The sequence below is a fragment of the Rhinatrema bivittatum genome, chromosome 6 (assembly GCF_901001135.1).
Source record: "Rhinatrema bivittatum chromosome 6, aRhiBiv1.1, whole genome shotgun sequence".
Classification (NCBI taxonomy): Eukaryota; Metazoa; Chordata; class Amphibia; order Gymnophiona; family Rhinatrematidae; genus Rhinatrema; species Rhinatrema bivittatum.
In genome coordinates this window covers 179,387,616-179,411,528 of record NC_042620.1, presented here as the reverse complement: position 1 = coordinate 179,411,528, position 23,913 = coordinate 179,387,616, and the positions used below count along the sequence as shown (strand labels likewise).

Below are 23,913 nucleotides of genomic sequence, written 5' to 3'. Positions count from 1 at the left end.
AGGTGACGCATCTTTGAGCCTGTTGGTGCCAAAGATCTGGGATTACTTGTAAGTGCTTGGATCCAAGGCCTCAACTTTGGACTTGGTTCCCTGGGCCTTTGCTCACATGCATCCTTTGCAAAAAGGCACTTTCGTCCAGGTGGAATCCGTTGTCGGAAGAGTATCATCTGCTGTTACCTCTTCTACAAGAATCCAGGTCCAATCTTTCGTGGTGTCTGTCGAGGGCCAACCAGGATAAAGGAGTGGACTTGGAGGCCCCGAACTGGGTGGTAGTGACCACAGATGCCAGCCTCAAGGGCTGTGGGGGTGGTGTGCCTGGAGCAGTTGGCCCAGGGTCTTTGGTCCACAGCGGAGGCATCCTGGTTGATCAGTCACCTGGAGAGGAGGGCGGTGAGCAGAGCCCTGGAGGTGTTCCTGCCTTTGGTCCAGGGTCACATGGTTTGAGTGTTTTTGGACAATGTGGCAACAGTGGCATACATCAACCAGCAAGGAGGGACCAAGAGTCCCACGGTGGCCTGGAGATGCAGCTGTTTGTGTGGGTGGAATGCCATCTCAAGGGGATTGCAGCCTTGCTCATCGCAGGACTGGACAACATGCAGGAGGATTTCCTCAGCAGGCAGTAGCTAGATCTAGGGGAGTGGGAACTGACCCGGAAGCCTGGAATTTACATTTGTGCCAGATGGGATGTTCCCCAGTTGGACCTCATGGTGATGTAGGCCAATGCAAAGGCGTCAAAGTTTTTCAGTTGGAGGAGGAGTCAAGTTCGGTGGGGCTACATGCTCTGGTGTGCCCCTGGGCAACCAGGATTTTTCTGTATGTGTTTCTTCCATGGCCTCTCATTGGTTGCGTTCTGCAGTGTATAGAGTTGTATCCAGGGACGGTGGTGCTGGTGGCACCAGAATGGCTGTAATGTCTGTGGTTCACTGATCTTGTGCATCTTGCAGTAGAGGGTCCTGTCAGGCTGGCTCATCTGCCGTGCTTGCTTCGGCAAGGCCCCCATATTTTCAGATTGGGAAGATCACTTTGGTCTTGAGGCTTGACTTTTGAGAGGGGGTGGTTTGCGGCTGAAAGGCTATTCAGAACCAGTTATTTCCACGCTCTTCCACCCTCTGTGACTCTAGTTTATGCCAGGATCTGGAGGGTCTTTGAATCGTGTTGCCTACTTCTGAAAAAGGTTCCTTTATCTGTGGACATTCCTCAAATCTTAGCCTTTTTGCAGAAGGGTTTTTGTCTAAGGGTTTGACCTATATCTTCCTCTGTGTTCAGGTATCCGCTTCGGGTTCCCGTGGGGGAAAGTTGCTGGGGAAGTCTTTGGCCTCTCATCCTATTATGACTTGTTTCCGGAAGGGAGTCAAGCATTTGCAGCCTCAGAAGTTATGTCCGGATTGTAATCTCAATTTGGTTTTGCGGGTACTCTGTAGAGCGCCTTTTGAGCCTTTGAGAAAGGCAACATTAAAGGACCTGACGTTGAAGATAGTATTTCTGGTAGCCATTTGTTCTGTAAGGCAGATTTCGGAATTGAAGGTGCTGTCATGCAGAAATCCTTTTCTACATATTTCTAAAGTCGGAATCACATTGCGCACAGTCCTCTCTTTCTTACAGAAGGTGGTGTCCTCTTGTTATGGGAATCGGACGGTGGAGTTGTCGGCCTTTCCGAAGTGGTCTAAGGATTCCCCACAGGAGAGAGACTTGCATTTTTTGGATGTGTGATGCACTCTGTTGCAGTATTTGGAAGTCATGGATTCCTTTCTCTGTGGCTGAAGGAGACCATTTGCTCTGCTTATGTTTGTAAGGATCGTCAGATACCGGTGGCTCCGAAAGCGCATTCTACTAGAGTGTGAGTGGCTTCTTGGGCGGAGGGTTAACTGCTTTCTCTGCAGGAGTTTTGTCATGCAGCGACATATTATTCTCCTCACACTTTTACCAAACATTACTGCCTGAACGTGTGGGTGCCAGAGATGGCATTTTTGGGGAAAGTGTGTTGTGTGCGGGTCTTTTGAGTTCCCTCCCAGAATAGAGGGACTTGGGTACATCCCACTTGTCTGGACTGATCCGGGGTATGAACAAGAGAGGAAAATTGGTTCTTACCTGCTAATTTTCGTTCCTGAAGTACCACGAATCAGTCCAGAGACTCGTCCCCATATTTCAAAAGACTTCCTCGCTTCTGGATTTTGCTGAGCTGATATGTGATATGTTCAGAGTAATGAGGTGTACATAGTTTTCAGATGTGCATTCTGACAGGTTAAGAGAGTCTAGTTTTTTTCAGGGGGCTCCAACCATTAAGTATTTGTTCACCCCAGGTTTATTGGGGTTTGTTAAGGTAGACATCTTGGCTTGGGTACAGGTCAATACTGAGGGACTGCAGGTGGCACTCTCGGTAATGTAACAATGGCTCAAAGCTTTGTTCTCTGTCTTTGTCTGCTGGTAGGGATGCTTAAACCCGCTTATCTGGACCGATCCGTGGTATTTCAGGAATGAAAATTAGCAAGTAAGAGCCAATTTTCCTTTTCTGTGCACTTAAAAAAAACCCGCCAAAAACCTAGGCAGCTCAAGATTCTGCCTGGATCAAGCAGTTAGTGAAAAGAGATCACGGGGAATATAAGGGTTTTTTACCTTCTCTTTCTCTTCTCATCTCTCCTCGAAATAGCAACACTATGGGGTGAATGATCTGTATTGATGCTGTTGTAATGTGGATGGTGCTAAAAAGGCAAACTTCTAAACTGAAATTAAATATCAGAACCTAAAGTAAAAGCCTGAAAGTGAGATCTCCCTTGGGTTGATGTGATGTGTTAGTTGAACAGAATTTCAGTGCTAAGTATAGCACACTGCTGAGCTCTGCACTGCAGTTCAGATGTGCCAAGTTCAAAAGTCAGAGAGCAAGAAACATGAAGAATCCAAGGCCACTTGGTTTAATGAGCACTGCAGACAGCTAGATTGCAGCACTGTTTAAGCATGACACTTACCCTGTACTAAGCAGTAACCTAGTCTGCTTTGAAACTTCTGGCTAAAGTCCGAGGGGCACGTTTAGCCTGCACACATTACAACCAGTTTTTGAAGGGCAACCCTCCCTGTGTAGTTTCCCTTTTGAAAATTAAGAGCTGCAAAGTCTATGCACTGAAAGCCCTGTGTGCTTTGCAGTTTTTATGTATGCGAGCAGCTGAATGGGATCAGAATAGCGTGTGTATGTTTTGAAAATCCAAACATAAGTGTGTTGCTTTACTTCACCAACCTTAACATGCCCAGGGGAATGCGTCTCTTTTTTTTTTTTTTAACTCTTGTAAAAGTATGTGTGCTATGGAAGTGTGCACATGCTCTTCAGCCAGGCAAAACAGAGCAATTTTCAGACAGGCTTTGAAAATTGCCCTCTGAGTGGTTTGGCAATCGTAGTTGGAGACACAGCTCTGACCACGTAGGACTGTGTGGTGTCAGGGATCCTTAATAACTTTGTAAAAGCAAAGAGGCGTGAACTTAATTTGGATGCTGTCAAGTGCAAAGCTTGGCATCCTTTAGATGGCAAAGGGGGCAGACAGCCCAGTTCTGTAACAGCATACCCCGCATAGCCCCCTTCACCTTTTCCCTTAGCACAGTGCAGGTACCTACAGCTGAATTTGTTCTGCAGACGATGGGATACCCAGCTTGGAATTGGTGCAGCGAAATTACCAGAGTAGGATATGAGCTGATATAATGGGAAGAAGTCTATTCACATTGTCAGTTTTCACTGTAACATGCTGACCTAAGGTACAGACGAGTAGGCCCTTGGGATATGACAAGCTGATAGTTTACAATTAAACAGCTGACTCCAAAACAACCCCCTATACATTTTTCTTTCCCTTAATGTTTGATGAGACAAAGATTGACGAGACATAACCTGTTGTGTGGCCTCTATTTCTCATATTGGATGATATCCATTCCAGACTGAGATTTTGACTAATTGCTTTTGTGAGGCAGGAAAATGGTTTGTAAGGCTGTGACTGAGGCTCTAAGGAAAAAAGAATTACCCTGCTGGGAATGTCTTTTAAGGCCCTAGTCTGCTCTTTACTTCCAGGCACTGTAACCCTTATATCCAAGGATCCCAAACTATGTCCATCCAGAATTGTAGGCGGGAGCCAGCCCGGTGGCTATGGGGCAGCTGTGCACTGCATACTGTAGGTTCCTGGTTCAGTCTTCGAATTGGGTCTCTCGCTGTCGGGGTTGGGTAGGTTCCTGGTTCAGTCTTCGAATTGGGTCTCTCGCTGTCGGGGTTGGGTAGGTTCCTGGTTCAGTCTTCGAATTGGGTCTCTCGCTGTCGGGGTTGGGTAGGTTCCTGGTTCAGTCTTCGAATTGGGTCTCTCGCTGTCGGGGTTGGGTAGGTTCCTGGTTCAGTCTTCGAATTGGGTCTCTCGCTGTCGGGGTTGGGTAGGTTCCTGGTTCAGTCTTCGAATTGGGTCTCTCGCTGTCGGGGTTGGGTAGGTTCCTGGTTCAGTCTTCGAATTGGGTCTCTCGCTGTCGGGGTTGGGTAGGTTCCTGGTTCAGTCTTCGAATTGGGTCTCTCGCTGTCGGGGTTGGGTAGGTTCCTGGTTCAGTCTTCGAATTGGGTCTCTCGCTGTCGGGGTTGGGTAGGTTCCTGGTTCAGTCTTCGAGTTGGGTCTCTCGCTGTCGGGGGTTGGGTAGGTTCCTGGTTCAGTCTTCGAATTGGGTCTCTCGCTGTCGGGGTTGGGTAGGTTCCTGGTTCAGTCTTCGAATTGGGTCTCTCGCTGTCGGGGTTGGGTAGGTTCCTGGTTCAGTCTTCGAATTGGGTCTCTCGCTGTCGGGGTTGGGTAGGTTCCTGGTTCAGTCTTCGAATTGGGTCTCTCGCTGTCGGGGTTGGGGTTGGAGCTGGAGTTGCTGTGGAGGCAGTGTTAACAGCCCCCTAGGGGAGGTGGGGGAGAGAGTCCTGGTCATTGCTTGAGGGTGACACCTGGTGGCCCGTGATTGGGAGGGTTCCAGAAGGTGCCCGGAACATGACCCCAGGCCCAGGATCGTCACTGCAGTGACCAGGTCAGATAGGTGAAGAGAGGATATGGAAGGTATAAAACAGGGGGGAGAAATTCCTGAGTAGTTGCAAATGAAGGCTTTATTGCGCCAGGTCCTTTTCCTAGGTCTCATTGAGGTGGAAGTTGGAAACTGGATGAAAAACACAAAAAAAACCCCAAGCATTTTAAAGAGAACTCACTAGATAAAGCTTCATTAAGATAATTCAGTATTAAAAAAGAAGAAACGTTTGTAGAGAAAACATATTATACTTTCAACCAAACTGTGAGACCTCCATCACAAGCTCACTAAATGCAAACAATGAAAACGTTGGTGCCAGTAACTCAACTTTTGGTATAGGGCAGTTGCCTGCTTCTAAGCTGTGGTGAGAGGAAGGCACAGAAGTTACTGCTTCAGCCCAGGGCAATAGAGGGTGGACACCACTGGTGCAGTCATCAGGATGTAGAGAGAGAACATAAACCAGCTAAGCTATCTGCTTTCACCATATCCTTTGGCAATAGATACCACAGTTTAATTGTGCGCCGGGTGAAAAAAATACATTCTCTGATTTGTTTTAAATGTGCTATGTATTAGCTTCATGGAGTTTCCCCTAATCTTAGTACTATTTGAAAGCATAAGTAACCGTTCCCTATTTAGCCATTCTACCCCACTCAAGATTTTATAGACCTCCAGGCTGAAGATCCCAAACCTGTTTAGCTTTTCTTCATGGAGAGTCATTCTTTATCAGTTTGATCTGTCTCTTCTGTACCTTTTCTAGTTCTACAATATCTTTTTCTGAAAAGGAGCAAACAGAACTATACACAATACTCAAGCTACAGTCCCACTGCAGATTGATATAGAGACATTATGATATCCTCTGTTTTTTCCATTTCTTTCCTAATAGTTACATTTCTGCTAGCAAATAGAATGTTAAGTCATTTGGAAAACAGTTCTCTGCTTGAAACTTTATCATGCCCAGGATTAGCGGCAAAATCTACTTTTTAAATTCTAGGTTGTTGACTGTGATTCTGTCTTGTTGAGTCTTTTTAGTTCTTTTGCTGTTGTGTTTTGCGTTATTGGCCATGCTGAAAGCTGTCTGCTGAATAAAATAATGAGCTCAATGCAGTGTCCAGTACTGAACTCTGTAGCGATGACCTTTTACTGTGCTTTTTACAGTGGTTGAGAAAGCCTTTCGAGGGTGATATCTGATATTGGAAGCTACTAAGTCAAAAGAACTTGCTCATAAGGAGCTGAGCAAGTAATTTAGCTCTCTGTCCCCTTTAAAACCTAATCTATAACCAGGCTGGTTAATGTTGTTAAATTCTAAGCTGCAGCAAGACGCTGTAATATAGCCATGCGATTTATCTTAGGTCAGCCACAAAGTATAGGAACTAGTGCCAACAACTGAACAAATCCAGTTTAGATTTGAGTATAGCAAACAGCAAAAATTTATTGTTTTTCAGGGACCTTGGCAGACCAGCCACATGGGAAGTTTTCTGGGTGGGTGGGTGTTGGGGGGGGAGAGGGGTCAAGCCCTCTGCAAATGCTCTTTATTAATTACTAATGCATTTACATTGTTGGCTTTTTGAGGGTAAGGTACCCTAAAAGTCTTTAGCGATGAGGTGCAAAGCCATAAATTCATGCACCATTTATTTTTCTTATTTACATCTTAAAAATATACTGTACCTTACGGCTACAGCAAGAAGATAGAGTAGATCCTGAGATTTCTTAGCCTACTCAGAGCAAGAATTTAAAGCTGATCCTAAGATATCATATTGGCTGTAAATATCTATAGCCTACAGCAATTGATTACAGAACCCATAGCAAACCAAATGTAAATAAGTGGCAATCCGCTGCTGTTGTCTTATCTTTCTGCTACAGAGAGCCCTGGAGTGGTGCAGTAGAACCTGACTCTTATTTTACATTCCATTCACCTTGCACTATTTTCCTTGTTGTCGTGCCAAAGCTTATGTTGGAAATGTGAATTAGGTATATTTAAGGAACTTCCTAAAGTGTCCATCTCCCCTCTGAGGTCCATTTTCAATGAATTTCTGAATAGAAAAAAATAGGTTGGTACTTTTACCGAGTTATCTGTAGCTGAAGTTTCAGCTGCACCTTACTGTCTAGGTATGTGGCTGAAAATTCACCTAAATCTAGCCGAACTAAGTCAGAGGTTTACCTGGCTAACTTGCAAAATCAGCTGGGTAAAGTTCTTGAAAAGTGGCCCATTTTCATTTCAAAATATGTACAAGGCAGTCTTCTAGAAATGCCTAGAAAATGCAATCTAAAAAAAAAATTCAGGAAAAGATGGGGGCATCCGTAATTCAGTTACGTCAAGGAAGATTCTTCTTCAGTGTTTATTATTTGTGTTCATGACAAACAATGCTCCAACAAGAGATGGAACCACCTAATCCTTATTTGTGGTGACTCCAGACTTACCATATCTGTGCATCTTGCGCGAGCCGAGCCCTGCGCGCGCTGCCCGTTACCTCCGCCTCCCCCCCACCTTCCCCTACCTAACCCACCCCCCCAGCCCTAACTACACCCCCCTACCTTTATTCCCAAAGTTACACCTGCTCGGGCTGGCTGCCGGCGCGCCAGGTTCCGGTCAGAGGGCTGGTCCTGAGGCCGCGGCCACGTCCCCCGGACCTGAACCATGCCCCCGGATAACGCGCCGCAGCGACGCGCCCCCGACACCCCCCCAGGAAAGCCCCGGGGCTTGCGCGCGCCGCCGAGCCTATGCAAAATAGGTTTGGCGCATGCAGGAGGGGGGGTTGGGGTAGGTTTTCGGGGGTTACACGTGTAACCCTTTGAAAATCTACCCCAAAATGTGGTTTTATGTGTGTGAATGGCATTGAAAGTTACCCCCTGAAAGGGTAATGTTTCTTCAATTGTTTCAAGGGGCAACATTACTATTGGGTAGCAGTGAACAGTTCGGGATCAATTTTCAAAAGGTGTAGGCACCTAAATTGGCTCCTTTTGAAAATTGATAGGGTTCAATGCCTAAATTTAGGTCCCTAAAAAGTGGGTGTGCCAGGTCGGGTAAAAGAAGCTTAGGTGGCTGGTGCCAAGTTTCAGTGATAGATGCCTAATGTGGGCTGCCAAGTCTGGGCGTTGCCAGAGCAATTTTAAATGTGGCCTCCCATATCAGAATGAACTGACAAGCCGACAGTCCCCACCCCCTATCTCTCCCTCTCTCTGACCCAACTAAAAATGAAATCACGGGGTCAAAGTGCCTGGAACCCTCTCCCAGCTGCCGAGCAATGTTAGACACCAAGCCTGGAGGATCAAAAGCCTGGGTCCTCCTGGTTTGGGCAGAGTCATTTTCAGGTGCTTTGGGTAGGAGTGGAGGTCGGGGCTTTCTCAGCCTGCTACATGTATCTTTCGGGTGGGCGGCTGGGAGATCTTTCGGGTGGGTGGCTGGGAGAGGTTCAGGGGTACCCTCAGCCCAACAATTTAATTTTTACTCGGGGGGGGGGGGGGGGGGGGGGCTGTCACCCCATGATTTAACTTTGAGATGTTATGCTTTAGTTATGCCTATTAACCACTGCTGTACTCTGGTTATAAAAATCAAATTAGAAAAGAAAACAGTTTTCCATCTTAATAGGATCCTATATGTGTTAATGAAATATCTTTCCACGAAAGTGCTTTTGCTAGTACTAATCGTTTCAGCGAGAAGTATTGGAGAACTTCAGACTTTTTGTTAAAAAAAAATCATACCTGTTCTTGGGATAGTACTGTTGTGGTCCCGGTCGCTAGACTTGTGACCGGGCACTTACCTTCCTCTCTCGGCGTGGCCTGCAATGGGGTCCGGTGTTTCTCAGCCCTAACTGGCCTCTCCGCGGCGGCGTCTCCATGAGGGAGATGCCGCCGAGTCCCGATTCTGACTCCACCCATCCCAGGGGTACGCGCGCGAGGGAGACCATTTTAAAGACTCAACTGCAGGAAGCTCCAGCCCGCCTCCTTGATGACGTCAGACGCCTGGCGTCTGGCTAAGTAGGTTGCCTAGCAACGAGGTTCTCCTTGTTGACTACTTCCGTATTGCCACCTGCACCTTACTCTGAATTTGCGGAAGTTTTCTCCACGAAGAAAGCGGATATTTTGCCTCAGCACCGCCCCTTTGATTGCGCAATAGACCTTTTACCGGGAACCATTCCACCGCGTGGGAGGGTATACCCTCTATCCTTGCCAGAGACACGTGCTATGTCTGAGTACATCTCTGAGAATCTCGCTAAAGGTTTTATCAGACCCTCCCGATCTCCAGCTGGGGCGGGTTTTTCTTCGTGGGAAAGAAAGATGGCTCGCTCAGACCTTGCATTGATTACAGGGGTCTTAATGCCATAACCAAGCAAGGTCGGTACCCGCTGCCATTAATCCCAGAACTTCTGGACAGGTTGCAAGGGGCCAAAGTTTTTACCAAACTTGATCTATGAGGGGCCTACAACTTAGTTTGAATCTGTCCTGGGGATGAATGAAAGACTGCCTTCAACACGAGAGATGGGCATTACGAATATTTAGTGATGCCCTTTGGGCTATGTAACCCTCCAGCAGTCTTCCAAAACCTCATGAATGAGGTGTTGCGTGAAATGCTACACTCCTATGTAATAGTATATCTAGATGATGTTTTGATTTATTCACCAGATCTGAAGTCCCATCGTCAACACGTTAAACAAGTACTGCAAGTTCTTAAAGACAATCAATTGTATGCGAAGCTAGAAAAGTGTATGTTTGAATGTGAGTCACTTCCCTTCCTGGGATATATCGTTTCATCTACCGAGTGCCACATGGACCCGGAGAAGTTGTCCGCTATAAAGGACTGGCCTCGCCCTGTGGGGGTGAAGGCGTTACAACGTTTTCTTGGATTTGCAAATTTCTACAGATAGTTTATTCCTAATTATTCCCTCAGTCGCACCACTTACCGCGCTAACCAAAAAGGGGGTGGATGCTAAAGTTTGGCCTAAAGCAGCCTGTCAAGCTTTTGAGGATCTGAAACAAGCTTTCTTGTTGGACACTTGTTTATACCATCCAGATCCGCGTCATCCTTTCGTTGTAGAGGTGGACGCTTCCAACATTGCAGTAGGGGCAATCTTAAGTCAACACTCTTGCTCGGGTAAACTACTTCCATGTTCTTACTTTTCCAAAAAGTTTTCAGCAGCCGAGTGTAACTACGGTATAGGAGACAAGGAACTCCTAGCAATCAAATTAGCATTTGAAGAATGGAGGCAATGGCTGGAGGGGGCAGCGCACCCAATGACTGTATACACCGATCATAAGAATTTAGAATTTTTGTGCAAAGCCCAGCGGTTAAACCATAGACAAAGCCCGGTGGTCCCTCTTCAATCACTTTGACTTTACACTTCGGTATTGTCCAGCGGCTAAGAATACTCGTGCGGACGCCTTGTCACAAACTATGGAACTTGAAGAAGAGGGAGAGCGTCCCCAGTACATCTTGGATCCAGCAAGAATCAACATAGCGGCAGTGACAGTGAGCCCACTAGGAAGGACGGTAGTTCCAAAACGTCTCCGAAAGGAGGTATTAAGGTGGGCCCACGACCCCCTTTCTGGTGGTCATGCTGGCCGAGAAAGAACGTTAGACTTGCTAAACCGTTATTATTGGTGGCCAAATGTGAGAACCGACGTTCGCAGCTACGTAAGTTCCTGCCCCACTTGCGCTAGACAAAAGCCTCGTATTGGCCAACCTTGGGGGTTGCTGCAAACACTCCCTATTCCCACAGAACCATGGACTCATATTGCTACGGACTTCGTGGTGGATCTACCTTCGTCGAACGGGAAGTCAGTTGTTTGGGTAACGGTGGATCGCTTTTCCAAGATGGCCCATTTTGTTCCGTTGGCCAAATTGCCATCAGCACCAGAGTTAGCTCTGCTTTTCACACAGCACATCTTCCGGATTCATTGACTTCCACAGGACATTGTTTCTGACCGGGTCCCCAGTTTATGGCCCATTATTGGAAAGCCCTGTGCAAGAAGTTTGGGGTTCAACTCAGTTTCCCAGAGAAACAGCCAGACTGAGCGCATGAACCGTTTCTTCGCGCCTTTGCCAATGAGAGACAAGACAACTGGGTAGAGTTACTACCATGGGCCGAATTCTCTTACAATACTCAGATTCTCTCAGCCACGGGGAAGTCACCCTTTCAAGTTGTGTATGGTAAGCAACTTAAACCACCGCTACCCCTGCCTCTGACCGTTCCGTCACTGGCAGCCCAGGTGTCTGCTCAGCAATTGCATAATCTGGAATTCCATCCAAATCAGATTAACTGCATCAGCAAGCTCTGCCAAGAGGCATGCTGACTGGCATCGTCGACCTGCACCAGTTTTTCTTCCAGGAGACAAAGTTTGGTTAAGCACAAAGAACATTCACCTTAGATTGCCTTCGAAAAAATTGGCTCCTAAGTTCTGCGGTCCATTCCGAATTGCTGAGAGAGTTGGAATGGTTTCCTATCGCTTACGGTTGCCCACTTCCTTACGTATTCACAATGTATTTCATGTCTCTCTTCTCAAACCAGTTGTTCTTTCTAGGTTTCATCAAAGACCTCCAGATCCTGCGGATACCCCCACTGCAGCTGATTCCACATACTAGGTTCGGGAGGTCCTTGATGTCAGATTCCTCCACCGCCGCTGAGAGTACCTGTTGGCTTGGGAGGGCTGCGGTGAGGAGGAGAACACCTGGGAACCTGCTCGCAACATCCTGGACAAATCTCTCCTGCAACAGTTCCATCAAGACCATCCTGGTAAATCGGGCCCTTTGAAGAGGGGGCATAAGATGGGGGTTACTGTTGCGGTCCCGGTCGTTAGACTTGCGACCGGGCCCTTACCTTCCTCTCTCGCCGCAGCCTGCAATGGGGTCCGGCGTTTCTCGGCCCTACCTGGCCTCTCCGCGGCGGCGTCTCCATGAGGGAGACGCCGCCGAGTCCCGATTCTTACTCCGCCCATCCCAGGGGTACGCCCGCGAGGGAGACCATTTTAAAAACTCAACTGCAGGAAGCTCCGGCCCGCCTCCTTGATGACGTCAGACGCCTGGCGTCTGGCTAAGTAGGTTGCCTAGCAACGAGGTTCTCTCCTTGGAGGCACCAGTTGCTGTGTTTCTGATCCTGGTCCTGCTGTGTTCCTGATCCCGCTCATCTTCCACATTCTTCTCGGCTTGTCTCCTTGAATAAGAATATGCCATACTGAGTCAGACCAAGGGTCCATCAAGCCCAGCATCCTGTTTCCAACAGTGGCCAATCCAGGCCAAAAGAACCTGGCAAGTACCCAAAAACTAAGTCTATTCCATATTACCGTTGCTAGTAATAGCAGTGGCTATTTTCTAAGTCAACTTAATTAATAGCAGTCCCCCAAGAACTTATCCAATCCATTTTTAAACACAGCTATACTAACTGCACTAACCACATCCTCTGGCAAATTCCAGAGTTTAATTGTGCGTTGAGTGAAAAAGAACTTTCTCCGATTAGTTTTAAATGTACCACATGCTAACTTTATGGAGTGCCCCCTAGTCTTTCTATTATTCGAAAGAGTAAAAAACCGATTCACATCTACCCGTTCTAGAGGTTAGGACTTTTCAGCTTGGAGAAGAGACGGCTGAGGGGGGAGATATGATAGAGGTTTTTAAAACCATGAGAGGTCTAGAACGGGTTAATGTGAATCAGTTATTTACTCTTTCAGATAATAGACTAGGGGGCACTCCATGAAGTTAGCAATTAGCACATTTAAAACTAATCGGAGAAAGTTCTTTTTCACTCAATGCACAATTAAACTCTGGAATTTGTTGCCAGAGGATGTGGTTAGTGCAGCTAGTATAGCTGTGTTTAAAAAGGATTGGATAAGTTCTTGGAGGAGAAGTCCATTACCTGCTATTAATTAAGTTGACTTAGAAAATAGCCACTGCTATTACTAGCAACAGTAGCATGGAATAGACTTAGTTTTTGGGTACTTGCCAGGTTCTTATGGCCTGGATTGGCCACTGTTGGAAACAGGATGCTGGGCTTGATGGACCCTTGGTCTGACCCAGTATGGCATGTTCTTAAGTTTAGTTATGTCTTGACTTGTGAAAAATTACCAAATTGAGGCAGAGGTATGGACCCAGGTATTTAAGAAGTAGGATTGGTTCTGATTGAGAATATGGGGGAGAAGGAAGGAAGGAACAAAAATTCTGCTTTTAATGCAGAGAATTTAGGTGTAAATTTTTATGTGACAATATTTTTACTGAAAAATTTAGAAAATGTTTAAATATTTTTCTTTAACAAAATATAACAAATAATTTGGTCACCTTTGTGTCAAGATTTATTTTTTTCCATTTTCTTTTTCTTCCTTTCTCTCTTTTATCCAATCAATTCACCACAGTATATCGCTTCCCCTCCCACAAGTACTACTTCTCTTCTCCTCTGCCGTTCTCTCCAGTCTTTATCTCCCTTTCTTTTGTCCCTCCTGCCCTCTCATAGCTCTCATCCCTGCCTCGTGCTCCCTAACGATGGTTCAGGGGAGCAGCATGCTAGTTTCTTTTTCCTGTAAGATTTGGCCAAACCATCTACTGCCTTTTCTCCTTAGACAAGCTGATGGGCTTCCTTCTGTGTGGCCTTTGGGCTGACTGCCATGGCCCCAACCTGGCCTTTGTCTGCTGCCACCACTTCTGATCTGTTCTTTTCACTCACAGTCAAAAGGTTCCTTCAGTGCCCTTTGGTGGGCGCATGCAGTTATCTGGTGATACTAAACCCTTGGTGGATGGGGTGGGGAATCCTTTTCAACATACAGTCCCAAATACAAACATTCACTGTGAGCTATCGGATTCAGCTTCGGCAAACTTTATTGGCATGACAATATTATCAAAGTAACACACAAAGAGGTTCATTTTGTAACGGCCCACATTTATTCAAAATCAATTAGTTTCAGACTTTTGCATAGTTTCTCTTTGAAAATTAGCCCTCCAAAATTACCCACATACATTTACAGGTAGTTGGAGGTAGATTTTTAAAAGAGAAGTACCCGCATACCTTTGAAAATACACTTACGTGCAACTTTTGCAAACCCCTCCCTAACCCTATCCCCAGTAAGGCCTCTGCTCACTATGGGATAAATTTTAAAAGGGCCGCGTGGGCATCCACGTGTGCGCGGTTCCCAGCGCGCACACATGAACGCACTAATTTCTAACATACGCGAGGTGACACACACGTGTTATAAAATCCGATACCTGCGCGAGCATGCTCTCCCAATTTTATATTGGCGCGCGCACAAGGGGGGGTTATTTTGTTTAAAAGCTTGCGGCGATGCGTTCAGGCCTTTCCTAGTTGCCTAAATCCCTACCTATCCTTCCTCCCTTTTCCCCTCTCCTCCCTGACCCCTAAACCTGACCTTCCTTCTCTGTAATTTTTTTGTTTTCGAACTTACCTGCTCTCCTGAGCAGAAGTAAGTTTGGCCAGCGCGCACTTCACTGGAACAGCACTTAATGGCACTTAAAAAAACCCGGCACTTCCCCACCTACCAGGAGAAACGCGCATGGCCAGGCCCCTCTGAAAATGCGCTCAGCGCACGAGCGGCCTGGCCACCCGCATATTTCCCGAGATTTGCGCGCGCCGACATTTTAAAATTCCCCCATATGGGTAAAAGTATGTGCATACAGGTCTTTTGCGCATATTTTTACCTGCATTTCAGTCAGGCAGTTTTGTAACAGCCCATTTATATGGATAAAGCAGTGTTTTATCCCTGGAAATGGCTTTGAAAATTATCCTTCTTCTGTTTAAAAGGAGAAAAAAATGTTAGAAAGTGCATGCTAGGGGTATTGCACAGAGGTGCTCTTCCCTGCATTCACTTCCCTGTGAGGCCCCCCCACCAGCTCTTCAGTTGTTCAGCTGCTCCTCCAGCGACAGTGGTGGGAGCAGTAACACAAGCTACCACTCCACTGGCATCCCCATCTCCCCACTCTCCGGCAGCAGCAATAACTCCCACTGCTGCTTGCACTCTTGTCCTGTTTCCTTCTCTGATGTGCGGCACACGCAGCTACGCACGCCTGCATGCACTCGCGTGCACACAGATCGATGAACACACCCTCCCCCCAATAGGTGCTCTCACTATAGTGAAATGCACTTAGAAAGAAAAGATTATATATATGATGTAGGAACGATAAATGAGGATAATTTCCAAGTTTTATGCTGTTTCACATTGTCCCTGGTCAGATTACGTTTCTTTTTCTGCTGTGTTCAGGTCTCACTGCACCTTCGCTTGATAATGCTCTGAGGCTGTCAAGTTCATACAGCAAGCTTGGGCTCCTTGAGTTGCTCTTCTGTTGGATGTAGCAGGTGGTGGTGGTGGTGGTTTAATATTTGTAAAAGTAATTTCTTTATCGGTAGCAGGATTGAGAGCTCGCACTTTAAGTCCTCCTTCGCTGAGACAGTAGTTTATTGAGCTTGAGGACACTCTGTTTAGAATGGGGTGCTCTAGAAACTATGGGTCCTGAATTGTTGTGCTTGACTGGATAGGCATTTTTTTTAAATCAAAATACAGGATGCTCCTTATATTAAAGGACTGCTGGTAACCCTAGCCCTGGAAAGGGGGTCATCAGATAAGGCCCCCATGATGATCGCTCAGCCAAGAAATGAAAATGGCAAAGCTGGACTACGAAACAGTTTGTAAATTATCTTAAACAACATATGATACAATACAATCACTGTCTTTGAGTAACAATTAGACTGGAATAGAGAAGAAAGTTATTACTCAAAATACTGTGCATGTTAAGGCTCATCCCTCACCACTGTTACCCACCCTTCAGGCTCTATTCAACTTCTTCCTCCATCCTGACTCAACCCCACTGTCCTCTCCCTCCTCTCCTCCAGTTCACTCGCACTGCTGTGCTGTCTCTCCCTCCCCTTCATCTTTAAGGCTGACTTCACCAGCCTCTAATGCTACGACTGCTGCCTTTGGGCTAACCCTGTGACCTTCCTGCCTGTGTGGCCCAAAATTCCCATGGGCTCCATCCCGACTCCTGTGGGTAAAATGGCCTCCTCCATCCCTGCCCACACATGCCGAGGCCTACTCCTCCCTCCGGCCTGACTCTGCTGCCTCCTCCTGCTCCCTGTGCCAAAGTCTGTGGGGAAGATTTAAAATTCTGCACAAATTCGGTGTTGTGCAGAATTCCTCGGAAGTACCACTTAAACCTGTGGAAAACAGTGCATTAGGGGACATTTCTTTTGTGGTGGGCACCTTTGCTTTTGTTGTAGTTTAGTGGTCCCAAGTGGAAATGTTTGGGGATCACATTGTTTGAAAATCGGATTCTTTTTTAAAGAAGAAATGAAAAATGTGAATTAGACCATGGAGTCCTCCTTCTGTTGAGTGGATTTGTTAAGGGAAAACCTTTAGGGGGTGATATTGAACTATGTATGTATAAATATCCCTGGATTCTGAGCAAAAGGCTTTGGGAAGATAATAAAAAAGATATTACTTGCATTTATGTGTCATTTTTCATCTCCTATTTCTTCCCAGAGAGATGATCTTTGGATTAAAGGAGACAAGACAGACAATTTATTTGCTATCTGTTTACAGAAGTTGCAGAAGAAGAAACATTTTTTTTTCTCTGAGAAAAAATGAAAAATAGTGTCATATTTACAAATGTGTGAGAGAGTTTTATCAGAATGGGTTCACATCTATGTAGATCACTACTGCTGCTGCTACTACTACTACTACTACTATACCTATTGTGAATCAAACTGGGGGAATTTATTTGTAAAATATGTATTTATGTATCTTCATAATATATTTTACTATGAAATTAGGGAGATTTATGCTGCTTTCTTTGCTTTGAGTTGCTGCAGCTCTGTTACATTCCAGAAATATATAGGAAATAAAAGATGTTGCTGGTTTTAGAGGCGTCCTGGGCAGTTAAGGCTTAAAGGCAGGCAGTGTTGATCTTTACAGAACTGTACAAATGAGAAATACTTTTCACGTCCGCTTGGCGTTTTGGTAAACCATGCAAGGTCAAAAGATTACAAGCCCCAGATCATTGGAGACAGGCTGAGGCAGTCTCAGGTCCTCCCCCCATCTCGGGTCCCCCCCCCCCCCCCCCCCCCCCCATCTCACTGCACTTTGGAGTTGGGTGTGGTAGGCCAGAACCGGAACCAGCTGCTTACCCTATTGACAGCGATGTGCAAACTAGTTGAAGACTTAATTGAAACCGGGCAGATGGCAGCTTGATTTGACTTTTGACAACATAAGAAATTGCCATGCTGGGTCAGACCAAGGGTCCATCAAGCCCAGCATCCTGTTTCCAACAGAGGCCAAACCAGGCCACAAGAACCTGGCAATTTTCCAAACACCAAGAAGATCCCATGCTACTGATACAATTAATAGCAGTGGCTATTCCCTAAGTAAACTTGATTAAGGGCAGTTAATGGACTTCTCCTTCAAGAATTTATCCAAACCTTTTTTGAACCCAGCTACACTAACTGCACTAACCACATCCTCTGGCAACAAATTCCAGAGCTTAATCCAGAGTTTAACATTTTCACATTTCCCTGAGATCCATTTGCCTTTTTTTTTTTTTTCTTTTAGCCAAATCATTTTTTCCCTTTAACTTTGACACCCTACATAATCTTCGGACCTTCCGTACTCTGAGAATACACTAACCCACCCTCAGGTATATTTAAGTTCCTAGCATGATTCATGTGTAAAGGGACTTGGGCCTATGGTGCCAAGAGAAACAAATGACCTAGAAGATGCATAAAAACTTTAAAATAAATAAATAAATGTGATCTTTTTCAAGGTAGTGATATTGTTACACTGTAGTGGAAAACTTTTTTTTTTTTTTTTTTTTTAATTTATGGAACACAACAGGATGGGAATGGGTCAGCTGCCTCCAGTTGTGCATGACATTACCAATACTAATTAGTTAACTGACATTTATTTATTCTGCTCGACCTCCCATGCAGTGGCACTGAGATGAGCTTTGGTGTGCACTGCTGGGTTCCATCATCCCGGAACGCGTGCGGATTTCCATATGAATCACAGGATCCTAGCTGGAGGTTTCCAGACTTCCATTTATAGAACAGGCAGGATAAGTGGATGATAATAAAGCTTGTCCTGGCCTCAAGCAATGCATCAAACCCAAGTTTATTGTGTGTGCATTTGTGTGTTCTAGAAAATTCATTTGACAAAGAGCCATTTAGATTTTCCTTTTTCATTCTGCGATGCTGCTTATAGTTTCCAAAAGCTTTAGCTATTCATTGCCGCTTTTCATTGGTGTCTGCTTCAAGCCCCCCAGCAGCTTTGCCCTCTAGGAGGCAAAGTGCCAAATATCTTGTTTTCTCAAACATTTTTAATTGTAGAGATTGTCTGTACGGTTAAGACTGATAAATTCTCTGTTTGAAGTGGTGTACACGCATAAACCAATCCCAAAATGGGTTATATAAGCTGAAGCAAAATAGTAAATACTAATGCTGTAAAAGAGGGATATCTGGCAACTGTTTAATGTGTTTCAAACTCTCGAGACAATATTTGTAAGGGCCCATAAAAAGATGCTTGGGGAATACAGGAGGTGGACTCTGCCTTTGCTACTGCCCACAGATAACAATTAAAGCCATCTAGAGATGCTGTTTTTGTTCTCTTCCCTGAAGCTTCTACCCTGCATATACTGAGCTCTGCACAGAGTAAGACAAGGTCCGGCCAGAGTCTCACCTGCATGCCTAACTCCTGTTGTTTCCTGTAGGAGGAAAATTAATTTTTTGCTTTTTATCCTCTGAAAATTCAAGAGATCTAGTCTGTACCACACAATTTCCTTTTACATTATCCAATTCAATGGAATGGAATCTGAAAAAATAAATCTCGGGGAAACTTGCCAAAAAATCCCCTTTCAAAATATTGCTCACCTCTTTTTTACAGAAATAGTCCTGGGGTGGCCCCAGTACTTCACTGCACTTGTCAGTTAAAAAGCAGCATTGACGGTCCCTACCTCAACACCAATCTACCAATATCTGCCGCCTGGCCCCTCCTCGGTCATACTTCTTTTGCACAATCACTCTCAAAGTTTACAGTATCAGATTCTATATGTGTGCACTCGAATTCCTGCACTCTTGCTTGTATGTAGCATTGAATCACCAGTTCTTACCTGTTGAGAACAGCAGTCCGCAATGATGCCAGCATGAGGGCTCTTGCAAGTTTTGAAATCGCCGACAATTTAAAATTTCAGGACCAGTGGGTTAATGCTCCCTTCCAGCAGATGGAGATGGAGAAAGCTGATGTCTCAGTATATATAGCCCTGCAATGATATATAGCCTGTCAGTATTCTCTACATCCAGCAGATGGTGGATGTGTATTGCCCTAAGGGGATTGCTTCGAGCCTTTTGGAAGGAGAAATTTGAAATTCTAAATTTAGGAAAAGAAAGCTCCGCTTTCCTGCGGTGATACCTAAAGGTCCCTCCCCTAGTTGAGAATTCCTGAGGTGATTTCCTTGATCCTTCAGAGGTGTGCCTTGGTCCAGTAGCTGGGTTTCCCAGCGTGGACTTAGCCTCTAGTTCAGCCGAAAGCCAGTGGGTGCAGGAGGCTGAGCGTGGCGGTGACGGCAGATGCCCTCTTTCCCCCCCCCCCCCCTTGCAGCTGGAGACCATCTCTGTTCTCATCAGGTAAGCACTGAGCTCAGGTAAGATTAAAAAACTAAATAAGTTTTACCTTTTGAATCAGAGACAGTTAAAGGGGTTTCAGGACTTCCTCCGGTCTCTGTGCTGGACGCGCCTTACCGACGTTCGTTCCTGCTCCTGTTAGAGTTGGGGAACTGGATATCCTGAGCATACTCTGTTGCCCTCTACAGGACGTCTGTGTGTGCAGGCTATGAGTGAGCGTTTGCATTTTCCCAAAGTGGATCTGCCGTCTCTAAGTGGATGACTAACTCCATAGAGGGATGTACATAATAGAAGGATTGAGGCTATTCTTAAGCAAGCCTTTATGATGGTGGCAGTGACTTTACAGGTTGCATCCTGTTGCACCCTTGTGGCGCGATCTTGTCTGCTTCTCTCTCAGGAGGTTGATGAGTCGAGGAAATTCCAGAGCACTTATGGAGCTTGCTGCCGCCTTTTTAGCAGATGCAGGCTGTGATTTGGTCCCTACCTTGGCCAGAGAAGTGGCTTCAGTGATAGCAGCCAGGCATCAACTCTGGTTGTGAAATTGGTCAGCTGATGCAGCCTCCTAAGCTAATCTTACCAAGATGCCTCTTGTTTGGGAGCGAGTTGGAGAAACTGGCCAGTAAGTGGGGCGAGTCTCCAGTTCCTCGGTTGCAGGAGGGTAAGAAGCAGTTACAGTGCCCCTTTGGTATGAGGAGTCGTCTCCGAGGTTCTAGGCGGTTTCGTCCCTACAGAGGGTCGATTTTTCAGCGGACTCGGCCTTTCGGTATGTCTCAGTCCTTACATCCCCAACAGCCCAAGAGTGGAGCGAGTTTGGGTTCTGGACCTTCCTGAGCTTTCCAATGAAGGTTTGCTGACCCACCTTCCGGAACAAGAGATAGGGGGGATGTTTCTTTCTCTTGTATTGGAGGTGGATCGAGATCATGTCGGACCAGTGAGTCGTGCAGTTGATATGAGAAGGATATGCGTTGGAATTTCACAGTATTCTTTGGGACGTATTAATGGGGTCCCCTTGCTACTCCTCATAGAAGAAGCAGGCAGTGGAGTTCATGCTTCAAAGGCTTCTCAGGCTGTGGTTCCGATGCCCAAGTTTCAAGAAAGTATGGGGCGATATTCCATTTATTTTGTTGTGCCCAAGAAGGAGGGCTCCTTTTGTCCCATTGTGGATCTCAAGAGGGTCCCATCGTGGATCTCAAGAGGGTCATTTAAAGGTGACTCATTTTCACATGGAAACCTTATGCTCTGTGATAATGCTGGTGCAGTCAGGAGAATTTCTGACCTCCTTGAATCTGTCAGAGGCTTACCTTCATATTCCCATCCGATTGGAATTCCAACGCTTTCTACGCTTTGCGGTGCTGGGCGCCATTATCAGCTTTGGGCGCTGCCCTTTGATCTAGCCACCGCTTCCAGAACATTTTCCAAGGTTATGGTGGTAGCAGTGGTGACCTTGTGAAAAGAAGGGATCTTGGTGCACCCGTATTTGGACAACTGGCTGATTCGAGCCAAGTCTCAGGAAGAGAGCCGCCTGGTGACACCCAAGGTGATTTCCTTATTGCAGGAGCTCAGTTGGGTGGTGAACCTGACCAAGAGCAATCTTCAGCCATCCCAGTCATTGGAGTATCTGGGGGTCTGGTTCACACGGGGCAGGAGAGAGTTTTCCTGCCGGAAGTTCGGATCCAGAAATTGATGTCTCAAGTGCGTCAGTTGGTGAACACAATATGACCGACAGTGTGGTACTACAGTTGCTCGGCTTGATGGCGGCTACCCTGGAAGTGGTCCCGTGGACAAGGGCACATATGCATCCTCTTCAGCGCTCTCTGCTATCTCATTGGACCCCGCAGTCTCAGGACTATGTGGTTCAGCTCCACTTGCCAATGGAAATCTGCTCCCATCTCCAGTGATGGTTGCAGAAGGATCATCTGAGAAAGAGGGTTCCCTTGTCCTGTCTGACCCGGTGGGTACTTACGACAGATGCAAGTCTCCACAATTGGGGAGCCACTGAATGGAGTTAAAGGGCCAAGGGCGTTAGAATGCCGAAGAGTACTGCTGCAGCATCAATTGCCTGGCAGACCGGGCAATATGGCTGGCATGCTTACAGTTCAGGCCACAGGCTGCGGGATCAAGCTGTTGGATACGTGATGTTGGACAGCGCAAGGACGATGGCCTATATCAATTGCCAGGGAGGAACTAAGAGCCAGCAAGTGTCGCAGGAAATAGACCAACTTATGGAATGGGCGGAAGGTCATATGCAGATGATTTCGGCCTCTTACATTGCAGGAAAATTAATGTAAGAGCAGTCTTTCTCAGCAGAAAGAGTCTGGACCCAGGAGAGTGGGTGTTGTCCACCGAGGCATTTCAGCGGATTGTGGATCACTGGGGACTTCTGTTCCTAGACCTTCAGGCCACTTCTCGCAATGCAAAGGTTCCTCTATTCTGCAGTTGGAGGAGAGATCCGTGGTCCCTGGGAATAGATGCTCTTGTACAGGTCTGGCCAGATTACTTTATGCCTTTCCTCCATGGCCTTTGCTGGGCAGGGTAATTCGCACGATCAAAGGCCACAGGGGGTTAGTACTCCTGGTGGTGCCGGACTGGCGAGGCATCCGTGGCATGCAGATTTGCAAAGACTCCTGGTGGAGGCTCCCCTTCACCTTCCACCGCACATGGATCTGTTACAGCAGGGACCAGTTCATCATGAGGATCTGACTCTGCTGTGTCTTACAATTTGTCCCTTGAGAGGGCTCGCCTGTTAAAGCATGGTTATTCCTCTGCGGTGATTGCCACCTTACTCAGCACTCACAAGTTCTCCGCTTCCTTGGCTTATGTATGGGTTTGGAGAGTTTTTGAGGCCTCTCGTGGAATTTTTGCAGGGTGGGTTGAATAAAGGATTGGCCCTTAATTCCTAGAAGGTGCAAGTTATGGCTCTTGTCTGTTTCAGAAGCTTGGTGAATGATGTTTCCTTGTCGTCTCATCCTGATGTGGCCCGTTTTTTGAAGGGAGTGAAACCTCCTAGGCCTCCCTTGAGGTTACCGGTTCCATTGTAGAGTCTTAACTTGGTGCAAGATTTTTTGGCGGGTCATACATTCTGACCACTGCGTAGCCTTTCCTTGTGGTTATTAACCTTGATGACTGTGTTCCTGGTGGCTATATGTTCAGTGTGTCGAATTTCTGAGCTGCAGGCCTAGTCTTGCTGGGAGACATTCCTTCAGGTGACTACGGGGACATTACAGCTGCGTACTGTTCCATCCTTCTTCCCCAAGGTAATCTCGGACTTTCATTTGAATCAGTCTATCTCCTTGCCATCCCTGGTTAAGGTCAGGGATGTAGAGGAGTATCGCCTCTTGCGTTCCTTGGATGTCAAGCGACTTGTTTGGTATCTGGAGGTTTCTGAACCTTGTTCTCCATGGTGGAAGTAAGCAGGGCTCTCTGGCTTTGCGGACTACAATAGCTTGCCAGATTAAGGAGGTAGTCACAGCTGTGTATGCTGGAAAGCCATTGCCTACTCAGGTTAGGGCTCATTCCACTAGGACTCAGACAGTGTCATGGGTGGAGGTTAGCTTATCTCCCATCAATATCTGCCAAGCTGCTACGTCATCCTCTTTACACACTTTTTCCAGGTTTTATCGTCTGGATGTGCTGGCCTGGGAGGATGCAGCCTTTGCACTAGCAGTATTGACTGGACTGCTGGCAGCCTCCCACCCTGTTCGGGACTAGCTTTGGTACATCCCACTGGTCCTGAGTCCATCTGTCTACTAAGGAAAATGAAATTATCAGGTAAGTGATTTCTCCATCTTGCTACATACAGAGGACAATTTTCAAAAGAGTTTGCTAAGGTAACCAAGCAATTACCTGGGTAAAACCTGAAGGCTGAAAATTACCCTCCCGCCTCTGCGGGAACATTTCCTCTGCTTGCCTTCCCCCCACCCCCATGGGATTACAAAATTGCCCCAGTAACATCATTGAGTAACTAAGGAAGCTTTGGTTGTTAGGCACAAGGTGGCTATTCCTTTGAACTGCTCTCTGTGCTGCTGCATGTGATGCTGGATACTGAGGTGACTGTACCTCACCTTGAGGAAAGATAGGTCAAATAAATCACTGGCTTCTGACAAGATGATACCCACACTTCGAGGGCTTAGAAACAGAAGCACCTCAACCCTGAGGCTATCAAGTTGACCCAAAGTACTAGCACCTGATACAGATCAATACTGGAATTGCCCCTTCTGATTTAAGTAATACTGCAGAGTGAGAGACATTTGACAAGACATTTCAGAACAGGTCCCTGGATGCACTGCAATCTCCAGAGAAGTATTCAAAT

The 23,913-nt window shown here is 46.4% G+C and overlaps 1 protein-coding gene across 2 annotated transcripts in view; it reads left to right on the top strand.

Annotated features, from left to right (window-relative positions):
- Positions 1-23,913, top strand: part of EHHADH (enoyl-CoA hydratase and 3-hydroxyacyl CoA dehydrogenase) — a 104,091-nt gene that overhangs the window by 37,898 nt on the left and 42,280 nt on the right. The window lies entirely within an intron of this gene.